General features: G+C 40.3%; 1 protein-coding gene across 2 annotated transcripts in view; it reads right to left on the minus strand.

Annotated features, from left to right (window-relative positions):
• The window catches only part of APTX (aprataxin), an 82933-nt gene that overhangs the window by 14943 nt on the left and 49986 nt on the right, over window positions 1–18004 (minus strand). The window contains exon 9 of one of the 2 annotated variants that reach the window (XM_032634438.1): window positions 10374–10716. The exons of the other annotated variant lie outside the window; for it this stretch is intronic. The gene's annotated coding sequence lies outside the window, so the exon portion shown is untranslated. Of the gene's footprint in view, window positions 1–10373; window positions 10717–18004 lie in introns of those variants that run through there. 2 annotated transcript variants of the gene reach the window in all.

Genomic DNA, 18004 nt, shown 5'->3' on the forward strand with positions numbered 1-18004 from the left:
CCTTGTCTTCTTTCCTAGTTTAGAGGAAATGCTTTCAGTTTTTCGCCATTGAGAGTGATGTTTGCTATGGGTTTGTTGAATATGGCCTTTATTATGTTGAGGTAGGTTCCCTCTATGCCCACTTTCTGGAGAGTTTTTATCATAAGTGGGTGTTGAATTTTGTCAAAAGATTTTTCTGCATCTATCGAGATGATCATATGGTTTTTATTCTTCAGTTTGTTAATATGGTGTATCACATTGATTGATTTGCATATACTGAAGAATCCTTGCATCCTTTGGATAAATCCCACTTGATCATGGTGTATGATCCTTTTAATGTGTTGTTGGATTCTGTTTGCTAGTACTTTGTTGAGGATTTTTGCATCTATATTCATCAATGATATTGGTCTGTAATTTTCTTTTTTTGTAGTATGTTTGTCTGGATTTTGTATCAGGGTGATGGTGGCCTCGTAGAATGAGTTTGGGAGTGTTCCTTCCTCTGCAATTTTTTGGAAGAGTTTCAGAAGGATGGCTGTTAGCTCTTCTCTACATGTTTGATAGAATTCACCTGTGAAGCCATCTGGTCCTGGACTTTTGTTTGTTGGAAGATTTTTAATCAGAGTTTCAATTTCATTACTTGTGATTGGTCTGCTCATATTTTCTATTTCTTCCTGCTTCAGTCTTGGAAGGTTATACCATTCTAAGAATTTGTCCATTTCTTCCAGCTTGCCCATTTTATTGGCACAGAGTTGATTGTAGTAGTCTCTTATGATGCTTTGTATTTCTGCGGTGTCCATTGTAACTTCCTTTTCATTTCTAATTTTATTGATTTGAGTCCTCTCCCTCTTTTTCTTGATGAGTCTGGCTAAAGGTTTATCAATTTTGTTTATCTTCTCAAAGAACCAGCTTTTCACTGTATTGATCTTTGCTATTGTTTTCTTTGTTTATATTTCATTTATTTCTGCTCTGATCTTTATGATTTCTTTCCTTCTACTAACTTCGGGTTTTCTTTGTTCTTCTTTCTGTAGTTCCTTTAAATGTAAAGTTAGATTCTTTATTTAAGATTTTTCTTGTTTCTTGAGGTAGGGTTGTATTGCTATAAGTTTCCCCCTTGAACTGCTTTTGCTTATCCCATAGGTTTTGGATCGTTGTGTTTTTGTTGTCATTTGTCTCTAGGTATTTTTTGATTTCCTCTTTGATTTCTTCAGTGATCTCTTAGCTGTTTAGTAATGTACTGTTTAGCCTCCATGTGTTTGTGTTTTTTACATTTTTTCCCTGTAACTGATTTCTAATCCTATAGCATTGTTGTCGGAAAAGATGTTTGATATGATTTCAATTTTCTTAAATTAACGGAGGCTTGATTTGTGACCCAGGATGTGATCTATCCTGAAGAATGTTCCATGTGCACTTGAGAAGAAAGTGTAATCTGCTGTTTTCAGATGAAATGTCCTATAAATATCAATTAAATCTATGTGGTCTATTGTGTCACTTAAAGCTTGTGTTTCCTTATTAAGTTTCTGTCTGGATGATCTGTCCAGTGGTGTAAGGGAGGTGTTAAAGCCCCCCATCATTAGTGTGTTACTGTCAATTTCCTCTTTTATAGCTGTTAGCATTTGCCTTATGTATTGAAGTGCTCCTATGTTGGGTGCATATATATTTACAACTGTTATATCTTCTTCCTGATCATTATGTGGTGTCCTTCCTTGTCTCTTTTAACATTCTTTATTTTAAAGTCTATTTTATCTGATATGAGTATTGCTACTCCAGCTTACTTTTGATTTGCATTTGCATGGAATATCTTTTTCCATCCCCTCACTTTCAGTCTGTATGTGTCCCTAGGTCTGAAGTGGACCTCTGGTAGACAGCATATATATGGGTCTTGTTTTTGTATCCATTCAGTGAGCCTGTGTCTTTTGGTTGGAGCATTTAATCCATTCACATTTAAGGTAATTATCGATATGTATGTTCTTATGACCATTTTCTTAACTGTTTTGGGTTTGTTTTTGTAGGTCCTTTTCTTCTCTTGTGTTTCCCACTTAGAGAAGTTCCTTTAGCATTTGTTGTAGAGCTGGTTTGGCGGTGTTGAATTCTCTTAGCTTTTGCTTGTTTGTAAAGCTTTTGATTTCTCCATCGCATCTGAATGAGATCCTTGCCAGATAGAGTATCTTGGTTGTAGGTTCTTCCCTTTCATCACTTTAAATATATCATGCCACTCATGTCACTCCCTTCTGGCTTATAGAGTTTCTGCTGAGAAATCAGCTGTTAACATTATGGGAGTTCCCTTGTATGTTATTTGTCATTTTTCTCGTGTTGCTCTTAATAATTTTTGCATTTAATTTTTGTTAATTTGATTACTATGTTTCTCGGCATGTTTCTCCTTGGGTTTATCCTGCCTGTGACTCTCTGCGCTTCCTAGACTTGGGTGGCTATTTCCTTTCCCATGTCAGGGAAATTTTCAATTATAATCTCTTCAAATATTTTCTCGGGTCCTTTCTATCTCTCTTCTCCTTCTGGGACCCCTATAATGCGAATGTTGGTGCGTCTAATGTTGTCCCAGAGGTCTCTTAGGCTGTTTTCATTTCTTTTCATTGTTTTCTCTTTATTCTGTTCCGCAGCAGTGAATTCCACCATTCTGTCTTCCAGGTCACTTATCTGTTCTTCTGCCTCAGTTATTCTGCTATTGATTCCTTCTAGTGTATTTTTCATTTCAGTTATTGTATTGTTCAACTCTGTTTGTTCTTTAATTCTTCTAGGTGTTTGTTCTTTAATTCTTCTAGGTCTTTGTTAAACATTTCTTGCATCTTCTTGATCTTTGCCTCCATTCTTTTTCCAAGGTCCTGGGTCATAATCACTATCATTATTCGGAATTCTTTTTCTGGAAGGTTGCCTATCTCCACTTCATTTAATTGTTTCTCTGGGGTTTATCTTGTTCCTTGACCTGGTACATAGTCTTCTGACTTTTCATTTTGTCTATCTTTCTGTGAATGTGATTTTCATTCCACAGGCTGCAGGACTGTAGTTATTCTTGCTTCTGCTTTCTGCCCTCTCATGGATGAGGCTATCTAAGAGGCTTGTGCAAGCTTCCTGATGGGAGGGACTAGTGGTGGGTAGAGCTGGGTGTTGCTCTGTTTGGCAGCGATCAGTAAAACTTTAATCTGCTTGTCTGCTGATGGGTGGGGCTGAGTTTCCTCCCTGTTGGTTGTCTGGCCTGAGGCGACCCAGCACTGGAGGCTACAGGCTCTTTAGTGGGGCTAATGGCGGATTCCAGGAGGGCTCACATCAAGGAGTACTTCCCAGAACTTCTGCTGCCGGTGTCCTTGTCCCCACAGTGAGCCACAGCCATGCCCCACCTCTGCAAGAGACCCTCCAACACTAGCAGGTAGGTCTGGTTCAGTCTCCTATGGGAGACTGAACACACTACTTTGTGTGTGCCCTCCAAGAGTGGAGTCTCTATTTCCCCCAGTCCTGTCGAAGTCCTGCAATCAAATCCTACTAGCCTTCAAAGTCTGATTCTCTGGAAATTCTTCCTCCCGTTGCCAGACCCCCACGTTGGGAAGCCTGATGTGGGGCTCAGAACCTTCACTCCAGAGGGTAGACTTCTGTGGTATAATTGTTCTGCAGTTTGTGAGTCACCCACCCGGTGGTTACGGGATTTGATTTTATTGTGACTGCGCCCTCTTACCATCTCATTGCAGCTTCTCCTTTGTCTTTGGATGTGGGGTATCTTTTTTGGTGAGTTCCAGTGTCTTCCTGCTGATGACTGTTCAGCAGTTAGCTGTGATTCCAGTGCTCTCACAAGGGGGAATGAGTGCATGTCCTTCTACTGTGCCATCTTGAACCAATCTCTAAGTGGCAAGATGTACAGGTTTTTTTAAACAGAGCAGATCAGAAACTTCCTAGAATTTGAGCCTTGTATATAAGGATACAAGACTGAAAACAGTACGAGCTCACTCACCATTCTGGTTGCCCTGAGGAGGCTATGTCATGATTAATGCTTCCCATTCTTAGAGTTGCTCCATATTCCTGACCCCTCTGAAGGACCCCTCTTCCACATTTCCTTCAACTCTGTGAACCATCCTTTAATCCTATCAATAAATATATTTTTTGCTTAGATGAGTTTTTAATTGATTTCAAATTTTAAATCAAATCATTGAAATCAAAGAATTGTACCAGGTACTGGTCCCTTTCCTGTGTTTATCCTCAAAGGAGACAAGAGAGAGAAGGACAGAGAGCTAAAGATGCCTTGAAGCAAATAACAAGGAATGCCATCACTCAAGAATCTAGTATCCAAAATCATTTCATGAAAATCACTATTACTATGGCAACTCTTCAATGTGCATTCAGTGACTTTATAATATATTAGCACTTTGATGTAAATCAAACTGTATTGGCTTATTCGGCCTTGACTCCTTTTTACATATAGATTGTTTTATCTCATAAAATTCATCAGAGCTAACAGAGTAAATTTACTTTTTCCTCTAAAATTCCTATTGAAATCACACTATAAAGGAAAGCCTTCCATGTTTTATCTTCCACCACCACCAGCATTCTATAAACATACACACACACTCATAATATCCACTAGAGCCCCAGCTCCTGTCATCAGAATCTGTTCTGATAATCCAATATGGTTAACATGGTTAATATGCCTCCCATTAAATGATAAATTAAAAACCATCAAAGTCGAAAGCCTAATGAGATTTTTTAATAAAATCTGACTAGTTGGAGAGAAAGTTCATCTGGAAGAGTAACTGTATAAGAGCCAATAAAATGTTGCGTATTTTTGGCTGTGCCACCTGGCATGTGGGATCTTAGATCCCCAACCAGGGATTGAACTTGCGCCCCCTGCATTGGAAGCATGAAGTCTTAACAACTGGACTGCCAGGGGAGTCCCTTTTGTTTTTGGGGTTTGTTTTGTTTTGTTTTGGGGTTTTGGGGTTTTTTTTAAAGAGTCAATAAAATGTTGAAGAAGAACACTGGTCAAACAAGCCCTGACCATACAGAAAGTCAAGGTAGGTGGCAGCAAAGTAGTGCATAGAGCCCCAGGAGGGAGAGCCCTAGGGAGAGGCATGCCTATTTCTCATCACTCTGAGACAAACACCAGCACTTCCATATTATCTGCACCCAGAACAAGTTCAGACAAACTTTGAGTACCAAACTGTTTCCAAGGCCATATGGCCATATGGGACCACTGAGCATCATGTAAAACTCATTCATGTGCTACATGACTCTGAGATTCAACGTCTCACTAATTCAGAGAAGAGCCTCAGTCAAAGAAAATAAATAAAAGAGGAAATAAAGGAAGAGGTGAATCCACATATACTGGGGTCAGTGATGTTTTCACATCTTCAGAGAACTTAGAGAAAGTTTTTAAATCCAGCAGTAAAGAGAAATAGATTCTACACAGACACTGGGTCCAAAGGATCAGAAAGATGAAGTGTAAAGAACAAGCCTTAACCTCAAGCCACAATCCTTCCAACCTCAGCAAGACCTAGGAGGGGTAATGATGGGCAACAAAGAATGGGGGAGTGATGAGTAGGGAAGGGACAAAGATTCCACGGTTAAGGAAATAAAGCTGGATACTGTGTCAGTTTGCCTCAGCTTCACAGAAGCCTCATACAAGCTTGGCTAGATGAAATGGTAGTAGGGAAGAGAACGGAGGAGAAGTGGGGAGGAAAAGGAGAAGAAAAAGAAGGAAGAATAAAGAAATTCTACAAAATAATATTAATGAAAATTGTGGTATGAGTTTAGTAACAAACAGCTCAATAGTAGTGGAATAGGGAGTCCATAATAGACTCACGTATGTATTAAAATTTAGCTCACCATAAATGTGGTATTTCAAGTGAATAAGAAATGAAGCCTTGTTTAATAAATGAGTTGTAGTATTTAGCTAAAAATTGAAAAAATAAACACGGATCCCTACCCACACTATACCACAAAATAAATGCCAATGTAATAAAGACCTAAAGTCAAAAACAAAAGTATAAAAGTACCAGAAGAAAATATGAGAACATATGGATGAGGAAGGCCTACTTAAGCAAAATATAAAATTTAGAAACAATGAAGAAAAAAGAAAGAATGCCTGATTTGGCTACATAATTTTAAACCTCTGTACGATGAGAGACACCATAAACAAAGTTAAAAGGTCTAAATTTGTTAAGTATTTGCAAAATAAGTAACAAATATGTCAAGAACAAAAAGAGAGGTAACCCAATTTTTTTCATGTGCAAAGGAACATTGACAGAGACTGTTCAATATCTCCAATTCTCATTCTGTGCTGCTTCTATAATAATAAAATTTTATTATTTAATTAGGCGTGTAGTTACACAAAATAAAGATTATATTTCACAACCTCCCTAGAGCTTAGTCACCTATGGTATGTGAATGAATGCTGGCCATGGAGTTATAGAGAAGGGTCATGAAGGAGGGTCCAGGAATTTTCTTAAGAAACAGTATGTTTGGGTCCTTGACTCTACATCCTACTGCCCAGAGTGCAGATGCTTCCATCTTAGACCTGAGGTCAAGGTGAGGAGTTGGATTTGAACAGGAAGAGGGATCCCCTTATCCTGTGGAAGGAAGTCAGGAATTGTATGCATGTAGACGAGAGGTAGTGAGGAGGATGGAAAGTGAGCAAGATAATTCTTACTGGCCTCAGTTTTTTGATCAAGTAGGAGAAAACATAGTCAGCTAAGAGTAAGGTAAGTGAGAACTTAAGGACAGTGGTAGTGACATCGAATATTTATTGAAGACAATGAAGGAGGAACCTGACAACAGCCAATCAACAGAATGAAAGGAGAGTGCTGAGAGCCCAACAAGGGTTCAAGGCCATAGATGTGGGGGGGTGCCAATCTGCAAGGTTTATTCCAAGATCTACTGATATTTTTTTCCAACATTGATTAACTAATCTGAAGATAGAAGTAAAGGAAGCAAATTGTGGCACTGATCCAGGGTTGGGATACAGTAGAGTGGGATGAGCAGTAGGATAAAAATAAAAGGGGTATTTGTGGGAGAATATTTTAGGTGATCAAACATGAGGGTTCATGGAGAAGAAACAAAGCCCAAGATAGGACCAATAAACTGGGAGGAAGTGGAAAGAGCAAGGGACTGGAAATCTTGATGCTGAAAAACAGAGATAGTAGAAATGAAACTATGAAGAAACTGAGGGCTGGGATCAGGATACTTGAGTTTTACTTGAGTCTTCTAAAATGGAGGTGTTCTAGAAGAAGGCAAGTTCCACAATATGACCGTGCAATGACAAGAGAAGTACAGCACAGTGGTTAAAAGCATGGGCTTTGAAGCCAGAGAGAATTTCTGTCATTAGTTTTATTATTTATCTTCACTTAGCCTTCGTTTCTTCATCACACCTAATTAATAAGATTGTTGTGAGGATTAAAATAATTTACTTAAAGAGCTTTGTTCAGTGCCCAACACATACCAAGCTCTCAATAACTGATCATTTTTAAAAAGCAAAAAAGAGAAAAAACACACAGACACCCTACTATTCTGCCTACTATTAAAGAAGATGCACAACACATTATTGGGTAGAAAAAGGTACTACCTTTAATACTGATGCTAATTTTGCTTATGGGCAGCAAACATTTCCAAACTGTAAGCAAACGTCTAATAAAAAAACAGTGAATAGCCTAATCCAGTTACGGGCTCTTCCTTTTCCTTGATTGAAAATGTCTTTAAAAATAAGTGCTTGTTGGGGCTTTCCTGGTGGTGCAATGGTTGAGAGTCCGCCTGCTGATGCAGGGGACGCGGGTTCGTGTCCCGGTCCGGGAAGATCCCACATGCCGCAGAGCGGCTGGGCCCGTGAGCCATGGCCGCTGAGCCTGCGCGTCCGGAGCCTGTGCTCCGCAACAGGAGAGGCCACAACAGTGAGAGGCCCGCGTATCGGGGGAAAAAAAAAAAAAAGTGCTTGTTTTGGTGAGCAGTACTTCAGTAGGGTGTGCCTATTACAATTAATTAAGTCAGCAATTACAGCAGAAACTCAGCCCGTTCAACTAAGCCAGTATTTTGAAAAGAAGCATTTTTAAATGAAAGAAAAAAGAACCTATTTCCAGATAACAAGTAAAAAATGATCATAAGTAAACAGATAACATAGCCAGTGTGACTGGAGATGGAAGAATTATTCTTGGTAAAGCTGGAGAGGATGTCAGAGTTACCTAATGCAGTCAGCATCTTCAGTATTAGAGAGCTTTCCCTACTCCATATGCCCTTATCACACCTCCCTCACTCTGTAAATTATTACATGAAGTGTGGGAAACGTATACCTGTATATCAAAGATAGGAAGTAAACCACCTCAGCAGATGCAGTTGGAGAACAGATAGAGCCCCTGGTGTGGGCTAAAGGAATAACTGCAGACTTGTGATCTTTTAGTTATGTTTGAGTGCACATGGTTTGCTCTGTGATATACCCAAATCCTTTTAACTCAAATGGCTTTAGGCCACACAGCCAAAAGGCAATGCCTGATATTTGGTGCCTAGTACATAGTAGGTATTCAACGAATGTTAAAAGCCATTTGCTTATTTATGCAGCCAACATTTATTGAGTACCTAATATGTGCCAAACATTGTTCTAGACATTAGAAATAGAACAAACACATTTTTTAAATTTTGTTTTTATTTTGGTGTTTTTTTTGCATTATAAATGTAATACACGATTGTTGCACAAAATGAAACAACACAAAGGTGTATCAAAATTTTCTTTGTTGTCAAATATGGGATCAATTATTTTAAATGTTCCATGAACATATGGGGGGAGTATATCTTTTCTCTATTCAAAGGATGTGAGTCTTTCTCCTCTATACATGAGTGCACACCTGGGTGCTCACATGTTCACGCACGTGCACACACACACACACGTTTACTTATTGTAGCATTCAATTCCTTTATATCCTTACTTATTCTTTGCCTCCTGGAGATGTCCAATTTTGATATATACATACTAAAATCTCTCACTATCATTATTTTATATATCCCACCAGTCAATAAAAATTAAGATTAAACAACCATACAACAATGAATTGAGAGGCAAGAGCTAAAGTCCTTTGTTAAGCATCAAATGAATCAGAAAAACATTAAACGAATTCTGTCAATAGAACTGTCTATAGCTAAGTACACTGTGAATTAAGTTAGAAGATTTTTTTCTTCAGAAAAATGCTCTTTCTGTTGATGTCGAATTAAATTCCTCAAGCACAAGAACTACGTATCAGATCATCTACCTCTTCCCAGTCTGCGAGTCATAATTATTTCCCTTGGCTTACTGTTAATGTGGGCTTTTGTACAGTTGAAAAGGACTGTACAATTAGGTAATTCTGTTAAAAAGACAAAAATTAGCTTTTTCTCTCAAGAAACAGAAGCCATATGAATACAGTGATGAGAAACTAAAAAGCAATTCAGAAACGATTTTAATTACAGTACAAAGTCCAAAGTATCTGCCTGCATCGTTCATCTTCAAAGGTCTTTTGCTTTTCGCTTTGATAACTCTTCCTCAGATTTTAAAGGAGTAGATAAGGTGAAAAACACAATTATATTATGTGTATAGAGTAGCCCCATCCAGGAAAAAATGAGCCACAGAAGGAGAGAGGATGCCCTGTTGACTGTCCTTGCTATTAGTCACATTGGTTTAAAACCTCACAGGTTTTGTAGGGATAGAATACACAGAAAACAGGAGGAAAGGACCCAGAAGGTGGATACCATGATAATGATAGGTGTTTACAATTATACAAAATGTTTACTTTCCTTAGTCACCACAAATGAGTTGGAGTGTTAATCTGTACCTGGCCAAGTGACTGAAAGTTTAAAGTTGACTGTTGCTCCAAACAATTGTGAAGTGAATTCACCTAAAATTGTCATGTGTCAGATTATTTTTCCACTTTAAAAACATAATAGTTTATTAATTAATATAGAAACTACCCTGCTAGCTCCTATCTTTGGAGGAGGAGCTAAATTATTTCCTTTCTCAAAATTCTTTTGAATTAAAAGTGATTTCTTTTGTCAAGAATGTTTACTTGGTCCTAAGATATATTTGGCATCTACCAAAATGAATCTTTTCTTAACCTGCTCACCTAAGCCGGCTGCCACTGAGCAAGGGAGGTGGAAAGGGCAGGAGAGAAGAGAGAACCTGCATGTTGTACAGTTTCTTACATCAGAAAAGAAACCAAGAATTCCAATGAATAGATTAGACCAAATCTACAAGAAAGTGTCCTTAGAAGACAACTATTTGCCATAATCATCATAGTTATTTAGTAACCATATACCAAGTGTTTAACTGTCATTATTTTACAGCAATCCTACAAGGTAGACCTATTGTGTCTCTATTTTACAGGTGAGAAATCTGAGGATCAGAGAAGTTAAACAACTTGCCAGTGTCACACAGTTGCTAAGTGGTAGATCTGGCATTTGAACCCAGCGACTAGGATGTGGGTTGTTTTCGTTAACACGAGAGACTAAGAAAAATCAGTACTGGTCATTGAGGATAGAAAAGGTACAGGTATTTTGCCAAGAGGTGATGTTAAAATCACTTTTAGACTGGCGGCCCTGGAGCGCCGAGGATATTATGGGGCCCCTTCCTCACTGCCCAGCGTCTGGTCATCCAAGTCCAGTCCTGGTGGGTTTCCCAGCAAGCTGCACTCACCCGCCGCAGTCCAGCATGATGCCCTGGTCCATCCAGGCGGAGCAGTAGCCAGCAGGTGTAGTCTTTGTTGTCCAGATCTTGCAAAGCCCGGGTCCCTGCGATGAGCAAGCAGCCCCTGCTCTCTGAGAAGACCTCTCTGAGCCCTCCATGACTCCAAACCCCAGGGAGGTGCCCACACCACCACCACTACCACCACCCCGGCAACTCCTGCCCTAGGTCGTCTCCAACACCAAACCCTGGCGAGGGGGTGAGGGGACCTCAAAGTCTCCAGCAGGAGCCTGGGGGAGGGCTTGGGGCTTACCCTCCTCTAACCCCAGCCATCTGGGACCCAGGACTCCCTCCTGGTCACGGTCTCCTCCGTTCCCCACCTCCTCTGGCTTGAGCCCCTATGGGCAGCCTCTGGCCTACACCAACAAGCCAAGGATGCCTCAGAGCCCCAGGGGCGTTCTCATGGTGAGGATCCTGGCTCGGCTCCTTCCCCCCACTCAGTGCAAAGACGTGGCTCTGCTATCTCAGCCCATCTCCATGGGAGGAGAGGGGAGGGAGGAAGTGGGCAAGAGCTTCACATGGGCTGAGGCGCAGCCCCGGGCCCCTACCCCACCCACTCTCCTCCGCCCCCTCCTGGGGGACTTGGTCCACACCTGCCTGGTACCTACTTCCAGGCAGGCCCGTCCATTTCACCTCGTCGCTGGGAGGAAGAAAAGGAAATTTAAATCCAGGGGGCCAGGCCCTGTACTGGACACTTTAGATACTTTATTTCACTTACTTCTCACTGTTTTAACACCTGATTTTACCATAAAGGAAACTGAGACTCCGAAAAACCAGCCAGAGCAGGGAGGATCCAAACAGCCAAACATGCTGGGTCTCTCTACTCTGCCCTTTCCACCTCCCCTTGCTCAGTAGCAGCAGAGGTTTTACTGGAGTAAGTCATTTTTCAGCTATACTTTCACCTTTCTCTGTTCACAGGGTTAGAAGGGAAGGATGGAGACGGGAAGCACATGCTTTTATGAAGGGGACTAAGGGAAGAAGTCAGGTTGTTCAAATAAGATGCCCCAGCCTTCACACTCATTGCCTTCAGCTCAGATAGGTTTGGTCATTCTCAACTTGCCTTCTAACATACTTTGACTGAACGTTACGGCTCAGTAACCGGTTTAAGGGAGATGTTCTGTGTGAATACGCGAGGAGGCACCTGGACATAAGGGAAGAGTTCTAGCTTCTAATTCCCTATTCTCCACCCACTACCTTGGTCTGGGACAGAACCATTCTGAGTTTTTTTTTGTTTTGTCTTGTTTTGTTTTTTGGCTGCGCTGCACGGCTTGCGAGATCTTAGTTCCTCCCGACAAGAGATTAAATCCAGGCCACAGTAGTGAAACCACTGGACTGCCAGGGAATTCCCAGAACCACTCAAGCAAATTGAAACTAAATTCCTCAAGCAAAGTGAAACTGAACCCACCTACCTTATGGCATTGCTGCCAAGGTTGGTAACTGTCAAAAAGGGAGCCTCAGTGCTGTTTATTTAGTGCCTCCCTCTATACCCAGCAGACCATATTTCCAGGCCCCAGAGGAGGGGAAAAATCTTATCTTGAAGAGACCAGTTTCTATTTCTCAGGGCAAACCCAGCTTGAGAATTCCTTTTGTCCCCAAAGACATGCCTGTCCTCACTGCTCTCCTACACACCTGGGCAGCCTAACGCTCCCTATGCCCATCTCCCTCTCACAAATGAGTTGTCATCTCTTTCTCAAAAAGTAGACTCCACTCTGGTATTCCTCCCATCACCAGTAACTGGAAAACAAGCTCTGCCTTTACAGAACAGTATGCTCAGCAGGTCAGCCTGGCAAACTGGAGTTTCAAAAAGGATTCCTGGAGGATTTTGCAGTGTTTTGGAGAGTGCCTCTGGGCAGATCACACACTGTGACAAGTTCTTTCCAAATTGTGACAATTCAATCATGCCTTCTACAAAGGACTGACTTTTTACACTTAACATGGGTGGCGGCTGCCCTTGCTCATTTTCCCCAAAATCTTGAAATGAGCTTGGGACAGCGATACGGAGGCAAATGCGTGGTTTTCTGAACACTGCTTCCGTTCTATGGCACCTGTGAACTGGCAGACAGGCACAGGCAAGAGGTGAGGGGCCTCTGCTGAAGGTTATGCTGGAGTTAGAAATGTTTGTGCACACTGAGCCCAGGAAGGCAGCGGCTTCCAAACCCCACCCCCACCAACTGTCAGAGGAAGAAAAACAAACAGCTGGAGGGGGAGTGGAGGTTTCTCACTCTAGTCTCCCTAATTTACATGGCTTGCTGCTAGCAATTGTATTCTTTTCCCTTGAAATTTCTTGTAATTATAGATTCTCATTATCAGAGAAGTGGGACATTGGGAGGGGAGGAAAGAGATGCTTATTTTATATTAAAAAATTTCCCCATCAGATAATGCTTTAAACCTTTTAACAGGGGCTTCCCTGGTGGTGCAGTGGTTAAGAATCCACCTGCCAATGCAGGGGACACGGGTTCGAGCCCTGGTCTGGGAAGATCCCACATGCCGCGGAGCAACTAAACCCGTGTACCACAACTACTGAGCCTGCACTCTAGAGCCTACAAGCCACAACTACTGAGCCCACATGCCACAACTACTGAGCCTGCATGCCACAACCACTGAAGCCCACATGCCTAGAGCCCAAGCTCCACAACAAGAGAAGCCATCACAATGAGAAGCCCACGCACCGCAACGAAGAGTAGCCCCCGCTCATCACAACTAGAGAAAGCCACGCGCAGCAACAGACCCAATGCAGCCAAAAAAAAAAATCTTGTAACAGGACATTCACAAAAAAAAAAAAAAAAAAAAAAAAAGAATCTAGACACAGACCTTACACCTGTCACAAAAATTAAATCAAACTGGATCATAGACCTAAATATAAGATACAAAACTAAAACTCCAGGAAGATAACATGGGAGAAAATCTAGGTGACAATGGGTTTGATGATGACTTTATAACAGGAGTGGGGGCAGGGGGAGTTGGGGGGGGGATGAATAATAAGTTGCACTTCATTAAAATTAAAAATCCTTTAACTGGGGACAAAATTTTTTGTTGTACAAATAGAACTGAAATGCAAATTCCTATCTGAAGGAGAGAATACTGGGGTTTAAAATCACAGTAAAGTATAAAAGACTAATGGCATATCCTTGCCTAGGTCATATTGTTTTGTTGCTGTGATACAGGTAAGGAGAAAGCAGATGAGAGTACCCGAATACAACTACTCATTTATAAGAAAATACTCATAAGAAATGTGACATGTACAAGGAACAAAGTCTTATTCTAGGGATAAACGTACCACTTCCACTTTAGCATCTTGAACATATGGCTTCTCAATGGACACAAGGAAATCTGATGGTTCGGGTCTTAAAATCAGATTAAATATTTCCTTGTTATCAACAGCCAAGGCAGTCTCCATAAGTCTCAGATCCAATCCAGCAATCAATTCATAGCAGTAGATATTTTCATTATTTAAAAAGTTCAATCATGAAAGTAACTAACAAATGCAAGAACTACTTTTCTGAAAAATATCACTTTATAATATAAGCAAACATTCAGCAAATGCGATCAAGAAAAAAGGAAGAAACACAAAATGCAAGATATGAGAAATGGAAAGAAAACAACAGAAATCAAAATTTCCCCCCCAAAACAGATGACGTATATAATCTTTGCTTTCAACTCTCAAAAATTATTAAAGGGGATCCAAGTCACATCAGGGAGAGTAACCCTTCTCCAAAATCTCCTCTTCCCTTCCCTAATTCTCCTGACCACTCAAAAAAGCTCCCACTTCCCAAATGACTCAAGGTCTTCTCCAAATGTTCACCTCCTGTATATTCTTTCTCTTCCTCCCTTTTCACTGTGTAGTTTGGTTTAGCTTCTCTGACTTCTTTTTGTTGCCTCTCCACTTCTCTCATTACTTGAATTCTCTACCACAAAGGATATCTGAAGCCAAAGTCCTGACCATTCTCCTCCTGATTTTCAGGTCCTATTTGCTCCTCCACTTCTCCTGATCTTTATGTCTGAAGTTTGGCTTACAGGCCACAAAGCACTCACACATGAACTAACCTATAAACTTTATCTCCCATTCCCACCTCATCAAAAATGTTTCCTGGAGTCCAAGTGAACACTGAAAAAGTAGCCCTCAGGAACCAAGAGGGTTCATTCCCAGAACTCAAGGATGGTTCAATATTTGGAAACCTAATATAACATGCCACATCAACATAACACAAGGGAAATCATGGGACTTCAATGGCTGCTGAAAGACATTTGTAAATACAAATAGGAAGTTGCTGTGTACAACAATTTTGAACAGAATGTAGTTGATATCTCTGTGAAAGAAACAGAGATTGAGGCTGTGGGCAAACAGAGAAAATCTAGTCTTCTTATCTAGTGATAGGGAAATCATCCAGAACATGAATTACTTTCATCTGTGTCATTCTCAGGCCCAATTGAACCTGCTAAAGGCTTGGAATTTGGACTTGCAGGATGTCTTTCCATCTATAGAGGACTGGAGAAGTGATATGACTTGTTAAAATTATTAGCCATTTTTGGCTTTATCAGTTATTAATATAAATTAACTGAATGTTGATTGCATTCCCTTGTGACCTATTACTTTTTTTAAATAAAACTTGGTTTTTCTCACATTCCCAAAAACATATTCACTGTAGCTAATTAGAAATATTCATAACATAATGAAATTTATGTTACCCACATTCTCAACATCCAGAAAAAAGCACTAATTAACATTTTAGCATATATTCTCCCACCATGAGTTTGGGAATATAAGCGTTCTTGGTGTTTAATAAAGACTTAACTTTGTCACTGGTGTTAAAACAATCACTTCTGTGTCCCAAATGACTCAATGGGATATCAGAGGCTACTAGACTAAAGAATTTTAACAGACTCTTGAGGCAAGAGTTTAAACATTTGTCTGCCTGCAAAACACAGTATTAGATGTTTTCCTATTGATAGCAGAGTTAATTTCTGTATGTGGTTTGGAAAAATGCCCTACCAGATGATTCAAAATAATCAGGGTCAAAGGGATATACATACACACACACACGCACAACAGCTGAGAACCTCTGCCCTAAGAAATCGATAGATAATTGATGTGTATGAAAATGTATGTACGGTGAGAGACTCCATAGTTTTCACCTCTCAGAACCTGTGTGACTCCTTCAAACTGTCAGGAGCCCTGGTTCGTAAAGTTCTTTCCAGCTCTAATATTCTGGTACTATCTGAGGTTGGGGCACTTATTCTGCCTGTTTAGAAGAGAGAAGCATTGAAAGAGCTGGAGGACAGAGGTGAAGCTAGGTTCTTTTATCAGAAAGAGGCTTTGGGGGAAACTGGCCCATGAAAAATGCACACACAGCCCTTTACTTTCTCTGTGGATCACCATCTCACTTTGACAGTACTTCCTCTAATATCGAACCACCAGAGAATTAACAATTAAGTCAATGTAAAAATGATGCCACTTTTCAAAGATATGCCCAGCAGAAATGTCTGTTCCCAGTGCTGCTTCCGGGTATACCTGTGATGGGAACAAGAGTTACTAACCTTGGGGTCGACTTAAGAAATGGGAGGAAACGAGATAGCATATTTTTCAATGCCTACCATGCACTTGACATGTCCAAGACCCTCCACTGTTAAGTGCCAGAATCAGACCTCCACCATGGCTCTAACCAATTTTAGTCTATTTAATCTCCAAGCCAAATGACCTCCTCTATCAATCATGTATGTTTTATATTCTTACCTACACCCTGGTTTTCTGTCAAACTTCTATCTTAATTAGGAGATCAGTTAAACACACATAAACCTTATTTTTAAAACCCCTCTATATTTTATTTTAAAACACTGGTTCTAAAATATAAAAGTTACATAAAACTTCTTCCCCCTCCCCCCCCCCGCCGCAAAAAAAGGACAAATTAAGACTTTATTATTCAAATGCTGCCATCTGGTGGCCAAAGATAATAATACCCCTAAAAATAGATACTTCATAGAAAAGGTATGGAAAACCCCCAATAGCCTTTATCACCTTGTTTGTTAGCAAAGACTGATAATCTGGAATGTTAAGTGGGAAAATATGAACATTTTTAAGTTCGACTAATTCCGATCCATAACAGATACTATGCTCACAGAAATGCAAATCAAAACTACAATGAGGTATCACCTCACACCAGTCAGAATGGCCATCATCAAAAAATCTACAAACAATAAATGCTGGAGAGGGTGTAGAGAAAAGGGAACCCTCTTGCACTGTTGGTGGGAATGTAAATTGATACAGCCACTATGGAGAACAGTATGGAGGTTCCTTAAAAAACTACAAATAGAACTACCATACGACTCAGCAATCCTACTACTGGGCATATACCCTGAGAAAACCATAATTCAAAAAGAGTCATATACCAAAATGTTCACTGCAGCTCTATTTACAATAGCCAGGACATGGAAGCAACCTAAGTGTCCATCAACAGATGAATGGATAAAGAAGATGTGGCACATATATACAATGGAATATTACTCAGCTATAAAAAGAAACAAAATTGAGTTATTTGTAGTGAGGTGAATAGACCTAGAGTGTCATACAGAGTGAAGTAAGTCAGAAAGAGAAAAATACCGTATGCTAACACATATATATGGAATCTAAGAAAAAAAAAAGGTCATGAAGAACCTAGGGGTAAGATGGGAATAAAGACACAGACCTACTAGAGCATGGACTTCAGGATATGGGGAGGGGGAAGGGTAAGCTGTGACAAAGTGAGAGCGTGGCATGGACATATATACACTACCAAACGTAAAATACATAGCTAGTGGGAAGCAGCCGCATAACACAGGGAGATCAGCTAGGTGGTTTGTGACCACCTAGAGGGGTGGGATAGGGAGGGTGGGAGGGAGGGAGACGCAAGAGGGAAGAGATATGGGAACATATGTATATGTATAACTGATTCACTTTGTTATAAAGCAGAAACTAACACACCATTGTAAAGCAATTATACTCCAATACATTAAAAAAAAATTAGAAACTAAAAAGTAAAACTAACAAAAAACATTTGTTATTATAAATAACAATGGAATTTAGTGTGCTATTATACCCTCAGACCTACTGTAGGACATGCTGTTCTTTGCTGTTCCACTTGTGGCAGGATTCATAGTTTTTCTAACAGGTACAGATCCCTATGACTGATACTGTGAGGAAATGTTATACTTGAGCTCCACTCTTATCTCTCTCAGGCATTTTTTGGAATTGTCTAAAATGTAAATACATACCGTCAACCTCCAGCATGATACCAGGCACATAATAGAAACCCAGTAAATGTTTCACTGTGAGTGGAGAAAAAACAAAATTTTATTGGGATC

The sequence above is a fragment of the Phocoena sinus genome, chromosome 6 (assembly GCF_008692025.1).
Source record: "Phocoena sinus isolate mPhoSin1 chromosome 6, mPhoSin1.pri, whole genome shotgun sequence".
In the NCBI taxonomy this organism is placed as follows: domain Eukaryota; kingdom Metazoa; phylum Chordata; class Mammalia; order Artiodactyla; family Phocoenidae; genus Phocoena; species Phocoena sinus.